The sequence below is a fragment of the Mirounga leonina genome, unplaced genomic scaffold, assembly GCF_011800145.1.
Source record: "Mirounga leonina isolate KUSES-001 unplaced genomic scaffold, KU_Mleo_1.0 Mir_166, whole genome shotgun sequence".
NCBI lineage: Eukaryota > Metazoa > Chordata > Mammalia > Carnivora > Phocidae > Mirounga > Mirounga leonina.
This window is the reverse complement of record NW_023270418.1, coordinates 33,308,168-33,315,451: the sequence shown is the minus strand read 5'-3', so window position 1 is coordinate 33,315,451 and position 7,284 is coordinate 33,308,168. Positions and strand designations below refer to the sequence as shown.

The 7,284-nt window shown below is 45.3% G+C and overlaps 1 protein-coding gene across 2 annotated transcripts in view; it reads left to right on the top strand.

Moving 5' to 3' along the window:
- Positions 1-51: 51 nt before the first annotated feature.
- CHKA (choline kinase alpha) overlaps positions 52-7,284 on the top strand; it is a 60,723-nt gene continuing 53,490 nt past the window's right edge. Inside the window, exon 1 of one of the 2 annotated variants that reach the window (XM_035013442.1) lies at positions 52-188. The gene's annotated coding sequence lies outside the window, so the exon portion shown is untranslated. The remainder of the gene's footprint in view (positions 189-7,284) is intronic. The other variant, XM_035013443.1, reaches the window with a different exon arrangement.

Here is a 7,284-nt window from a genome sequence, read left to right as displayed (position 1 = left end):
CCGCCGGGCGGCCCGCAGCCGCCGCTCGCGCTGCCGCCGCCGCCGCCGCCGCTGCCGCTGCCCCCGCCGCCGGCAGGCGAGCAGCCCGAGCCCCGGACGCGGCGCAGGGCCTATCTGTGGTGCAAGGAGTTCCTGCCCGGTGCCTGGCGGGGCCTTCGCGAGGACCAGTTCCACATCAGTGTCATCAGGTCGGTGGCGGCCCCCGCGGGGGTGGGCGCGCGGGGCAGAAGCGGGGAGCCGCTACCCGGTCGGGTGACGCTGGCCGGGCGGGGCGGGGCCTGCGGACCCTGCGGGGGGCTGAAGCCCCCTTTCCCCGAGCCGCGTGAAATCCCGGCGGGATTGCGCGGCCCTGGCCCCGCGGCCTCACAGGACCTTCCAGAAGACAGGCTGTTGAAAAAAATACACGTACACCGGTTTCATGGGACAACAGGTCTCCTGTAGGCAGAACAATGCCGTTGAATCACAAAGTGCGTTTTGTCCAGAAGCTTAAAGATTTGTCTGGGAAACCCCTTTGCGGTTTTAGGGCCTTGAATGCGGAGGGCTGGCCTGATTGGCCTTGAAAAAAGTCACCTGATAAGTTTGCTTCTAGTTCCTCGAGTCCATGGTTTGCTTTTCTCCCCGCGCTGAAAGAGTCATTTGTTAGTGTCCAAGGGGTGACGTTTGCTCATCCTGGCCAGCACTGTTCAGTCATAGGGGTGTATTAGTGGCCAGAGTTTAGGAGGTGTCGTTCCAAAAATTACGACCAAGGGAGAAAGATTCCCCCCCTTTTTTAAGCTAAAAATATTTAGTCGTAAATTTAAATGACAAAAAATGTATGTGTATGTGTATTCAGACTGAACAGGGAAAGACTCCCTTGATTTCTTTCTTTTTTTTTTTTTTAAAGATTTTATTTATTTATTTGAGAGAGAGAGACACAGTGAGAGAGAGAGAGCATGAAAGGGGGGAGGGTCGGAGGGAGAAGCAGACTCCCCGCCGAGCAGGGAGCCCGACGCGGGACTCGATCCCGGGACTCCAGGATCGTGACCTGAGCCGAAGGCAGTCGCCCAACCGACTGAGCCACCCAGGTGCCCAAGACTCCCTTGATTTCTGTTGCCGTTCTGCTCCCACGAGATAACTATTTAACAGTTAGTGTTCTTTTATACAGACCTTTAAAAATGCGTTTCTTTCTCGCAGCTTTTCTTTTAACTGGTTGACCAGGTTGAGTGTCATATCTAGAAACTGGCTGGCTGCCACTGATAATCCCCAAATCCAATTGTAGTCATTTGATCGCTTTTCCGTGCCCAGTCTTTTCAAGCAGAGCTGCAAATGCAGCAGAATAACCGAGCTTCACTTCCTTGTTGTCCTCTGGCCTCTCTTACGGATTTGCTTATGAGCAGTGAGAGGCAAAAGATAAGAATCAAAAACAGAGGTTTTAGATAATCTCGCAATTGCCTGAGTTTTTTTTTTTCATGAATCTCTCCAAAACTATCACATTTAGTTAGCCCCGAAGATCCTCAGTGAAAAGGGTGATAGAGCTCATCCTAGGCCGTGTCATCAGTCTGTAAAATGAAAAACCTAGAGGGGCTGGAGGTCAGTGGCTGTTTGCTGAACTAGGAGGTCTCTGTACCCCCCTCCTGCTCCAGTGCTCTTGCCTGTTGCCTGTGAAGACGTTTGGACACCCCGGGATTCAGCCTTAAGACATTTTTTTGTGGCACCTTTTGGGGAAGTGTCAGTGGTCAGTTAAACCTGTGTTTTGCTCAAAACTCATTTTAAGAGCGTTGAGGATGTGTTTTGTTTCTTTTCTCCAAGAATTCAGAGTCTTAGAAATGGTCTTGAAAGCTTTCCTTTGGTTTGGAGGACCTTTTAAAACAATGTATGGTATACACTGCCTCTTAGTTCTGTTTTCTGGAATAGAATGTGGTTATGGAATCCATTTAATAGGGAGAAAAGAGGTGATTTAGGACATGGGAAGGGGGTGATGCCTAGCTTTTAAAAAGGCAAAAGAGGGGGACGCCTGGGTTGCTCAGTCGGTTAAGCGTCTGCCTTCGGCTCAGGTCATGATCCCAGGGTCCTGGGATCGAGTCCCGCATCAGGCTCCCTGCTCCGTGGGGAGCCTGCTTCTCCCTCTGCCTCTGTCTCTTTCTCTGTCTTTCATGAATTAAATAAATAAATAGATAGATAGATAGATAGATAGATAGATGATAGATAGATAGATAGATAGATAGATAGATAGATAGATAGATAGCAAAAGAGGCAGTTCAGAGTAGGGAATGGGGTTTCCCTTGGTTGAAATCTAGTGAGTTGCCTTTCCTGTGACTCCGACTATTAGATGTTACTGACACTTCACCATCTTTCAGCTTTTGGCTGAGTGCTGGTCCATCCCCAGCGGTTTGTCAGACCTCACCACCTCAACTCAGTCCATCTAGTCTGTCCACATTTCACCCTTTTGCTCCTTCCCACCCTGGGATATGCTCTTGCTGCTTTCTGTCTTTGAGTTGGTAACAGCAGCTGGCCAGAGTCCCGGGACCACTGCCACCTTTGCCCTCCCCCAGAAGCCCCTCCTCTGCCTGCAGCGGCAGCTGAGACCTGGTGACCTGCTTTTGCATCCACACCTACTGTCTGTTCTCTGTGCTGTTTCTGAGGCCAGGAGTCCAGGTCCGCGTCCTTGCTTAGACACCGTAACAGGAGGTGCCCATGGATGTCCTTGCACTTTGGGTTCCCTCCTCTAAATCATTCTTTGTCCTGTTGCCAAGTATTCTCAAATAGTTTTACTCTTTGTTTTAAAGTTTACGTGGCTTCTTGTAGCTGGAGAATAAAATCCGGACTTATTTGCCTGCTTTAAACTTGGGCCCCAGCCTCCCTAGAGTGGTTCCTTTTTGTTGCTATTGTTTAAAAATCGCTCCCCCCTCCCCCCCACCAGCAGTGAGGAGCAGTGGGCTCCTTACACTGGACCCTGTATTTCCTGAATGAGCTTTGTGCTTTTAGTCTCTAGGCCTTTCTTTGCTCTTAAACTCTGCTTGGCAGCCTGGTGTCTGCTTTTAAACTTCCTCCTTCAAGACCTAACTTAGAAACAATTAATTCCTTCTTTATTTATGTCTTTTCCATAGCACTTCATATACATAGACACCTTCACAGCAACAACAGCTGCCGCATTTGTGTGTTTATTCTTTGCCTCTTCTGTTAGATTGAATTCCTAGAGGGCATTTCCTGTTCATCTCAGATCTCCAGCAATGGAATAGTGCCTGACTTGTGGTAGGCACTAGATTTTAGCTTAAATTGATCTCTTCACTATCCTCCTACTGTGATGACAGTGGTCTTTCTAATCAGACTGTTGTTTGCCTGAGTCCCGCTAGCTAGGAGTGGTATAGGGAAAGATAAAAATTATGGTGACATTGAGGCGCCTGGGTGACTCCTCGGTTAAGCACCCAGCTCTTGATTTTGGCTCAGGTCATGATCTCAGGGTCGTGAGAATGAGCCCCACATGGGGCTCTGCGCTGGGTGTGGACTCTGCTTAAGATCCCCCCTCCCTGCCACACTCACTGTCTCTCTCAAAAAAAAAAAAAAAAAAAAAAAAATTACTGTCCATGCCCAGCCGTCACAGCTGATCACTAGCTTCTGTCCAGGCCCATCAAATCAAGGGTTTGTTATTATCATTCTTGTTGCTGATTGGTAAAAGTCACAATCAGTTGTGAAGTGAAATTGCAAATCTTTGCAAGATTTCATGAAGTCTGGTGGAAGAAATGTTTGAGAGCTGTTAAAGTTTCACACATATCTGTTGACACATTACAACCCACAGACCCACTAACAGTTGGAAATTGATGAGGAAGGTGATACCTTGAGCTCTCCCAAGTAGAATCATTTAGATATCAAAAAACCAAGAGAAGTCATTGAAAAGACTGGCGAAGTCCTTAAATATATTTGCACAATGACGCAGTAAAAGTCAAATAGGGAGTGAGTTGTGGTTTATGATGTCATCATTAAGTTTTTTGTTAGAATTATGCCAAAATTCCCTACTTAATTTCCTTTCTATGTATACAGTTGCATTTATAACCTAAATTATATGTAACGTCTAGTTTCATTTTTCAAGATAGAGTTTCATTTACATTTTGTTTTTACTATTTACTGTGAAAATTTGGTCCCTTAAATGACTTTACTTTTTTATTTTGTTTATTTATTTGAGAGAGAGAAAGAGAGATAGTGAGAGAGAACACAAGCATGGGGTAGAGGGAGAAGCAGGCTCCCCGCTGAGCCAGGAGCCCGATGTGGGGCTCAATCCCAGAACCCTGGGATCATAACCTGAGCTGAAGGCAGATGCTTAACTGACTGAGCCACCCAGGTGCCTCCCCCTTTTTTTAAGATTTTATTTATTTATTTGAGAGAGGGAGTGAGAGCATTAACGGTGGGGAGGGGCAGAGGGAGAGGGAGAAGCAGACTCCCCGCTGAGCAGACAGGGCTTGGTCCCAGGATCCTGGGATCAAGCCCCACATTGGGCTCCCTGCTCAGCGGGGAGCCCGCTTCTCCCTCTCCCTCTGCCTGCCACTCCCCCTGCTTGTTCTCTCTCTCTGTCAAATAAATAAATAAAAATCTTAAAAAAAATTAATGAACTTGGGGCACCTGGCTGGCTCAGTCGGTGGAGTATGTGACTCTTGATCTCAGGGTCTTGAGTTCGAACTCCATGTTAGTCATAGAGCTTACTTAAAAAAAATTAATAAACTTAATTTTTTAAGAGCAGTTTTAGGTTCACAGCCAAATTGAACAGAAAGTACAGAGAGTTCCCATATACCCCATCCCCCCCAACACACACACCAGAGTGGTACATTGGTGAACCTACACTAACATCATTATCACTCAAAGTCCCTAATTTACACTAAGGTTCACTCTCAGTGTTGTACATTCAGTGGGTTTGGACAAATGTATGTCACGTATCTACTATTGTAGCATCCTGCAGAGTAGCTTCACTGCCCTAAAGGTCCTCTGTCCTCTGTCTCTCTTCCCAACCCCTTTTCTCAAATGTCCTATGATTGGAAGCATAAAGTATGTAGTCTTTTCAGATTGGTGTCTTTCCTTAACAGTATGCATTTAAGTCTCCTTCATATCTTTTCATGGCTTACCATATCATGATCATATATTTCATTTTAGTACTGAGTAATATTTCATTGTTCAGATGGACCACAGTTTATCCATTTACCTACTGAAGGACATCTTGGTTGCTTCCAAGCAATTATGAATAAAGCTCCTGTCAATATCCATGTGCAGCTTTTTGTGTGGATGTAAGTTTTCAACTCTTTGAGTAAATATGAAAGTGTGCAGTTGCTGGATTGTATGGTAAGAGCATGGTTTTTTTTTTTAAGATTTTATTTATTTATTTGACAAAGAGAGACAGTGAGAGCAGGAACACAAGCAGGGGAAGTGGGAGAGGGAGAAGCAGGCTTCCCGCTGAGCAGGAGCCCGATGCGGGGCTCGATCCCAGGACCCTGGGATCATGACCTGAGCCGAAGGCAGATGCCCAACGACTGAGCCACCCAGGCGCCGGGTAAGAGCATGTTTTGTTCTGTAAGAAACAGTCTGTCTTCCAGAGTGGTTGCGCCATCTTGCGTTTCTGCCCACAGTGAGAGAGTTCACGGTGCTCTACATCCTTGCCAGCATTTGGTGCCAGCATTCTAGATTTTGGCCACTCTGGTAGGTGTGCACTGGTATCTCATTTTAATTTGTGATTCCCTGATGACATATGTGGAGAATCGTTTTATATGCTTACATGCCTTCTGTATATCTTCTTTGGTAAGGCGTGTGTTTAGATCTTTTGTCCATTTTTTAAATCAAGTTCTGTTTTCTTATTGTTGAGTTTTAAGAGTTCTTTGTATGTTTTAAGAGTTCTTTGTATCTTTTGGCTAATAGTCCTTTACCCAGTGTGTCTTTTGCAGATATTTTCTTCCAGTTTGTGGCTGTCACCTTATTTTCTTGAATAGTGTCTTTGCGGAGAAGTTTTAAATTTTAATGAATTCCAGCTTATCAATCATTTCTTTCATGGATTGTGCCTTTGGTGTTGTATCTGAAATGTAATGGCCATAAGCAAGGTCGTTTAGATGATTTCCTGTTATAGTCTGGTTTGTAATTTTGCATTTTACATTTAGGTCTAGGATCCATTTTATGTTAATTTTTGTGAAGGATGTAAGGTCTGTTTCTAGATTTCTTTCTTTTTTAAAAGTAGGCTCCATGCCCAGCGTGAAGCCCAACACAGGGCTTAAACTCACAACCCTGAGATCAAGACCTGAGCTGCAATCCAAAGTCAGACACTTAACCGACAGGGCCACCCTGACACCCCTAGATTTCAGTTTTTAACTGTGAATGTCTAGTCAGTCCAACTCCATTTGTTGACTGTCCCTTCTCTATTGAATTGCCCTTGCTCTTGGTCAAGATCAGTGGACTGTATTTATGTGGATCTATTTCTGGGCTCTGCACTCTGTTCCATCGATCTGTTTGCCCATTTTTTTTTTTTTAAGACTTTATTTATTTATTTGACAGAGACACAGTGACAGAGAGAGGAGTGGGAGAGGGAGAAGCAGGCTTCCCGTGGAGCAGGGAGCCCGACACGGGGCTCGATCCCAGGACCCTGGGATCATGACCTGAGCCAAAGGTAGACACTTAACGACTGAGCCACCCAAGTGCCCCCCCCCTTTTTTTAAGATTTCATTTATTTATTTGACAGAGCACAAGCAGGGGGTGTGGCAGGGAGAGGGAGAAGCAGGCTCCATGCTGAGCCAGGGGGAGCCCGAAGTGGGACTTGATTCCAGGACCTCGGGATCATGACCTGAGCCAAAGGCAGTCGCTTAACCAACTGAGACATCCAGGTGTCCTTGTTTGCCCATTCTTTTTGCAACGCCACACTGTCCTGATTACTGTAGCTTTGTAGTAAGTCTTGAAGTCACGTAGTGTCAGTCCTCTGACTTTGTTCTTCTTTAATACTGAGTTGGCTATTCTGGGTGTTTTGCCTCTCCATGTAAACTCCAGAGTCAGTTTGTCAGTATTGATAAAACAACTTGCTGGGATTTTGATTGGGATTATATTGGATCTATACATCAAATAGGGAGGAACTAGCATCTTGGCAATATACTGAGTCTTCCTATCCGTGGACATGGAATATCTCTCCATTTTATTTAGTTATTCTTTGATATCTTTCATAAGAGTTTTGTATTTTTCCTCCTATAGATCTTGTACATATTTTGTTACATTTATACCTAAATGTTTCATTTTTTGGTTGCTGATGTACATGGTAATGTGTTTTTAATTTTAATTTCTACTTGTTCA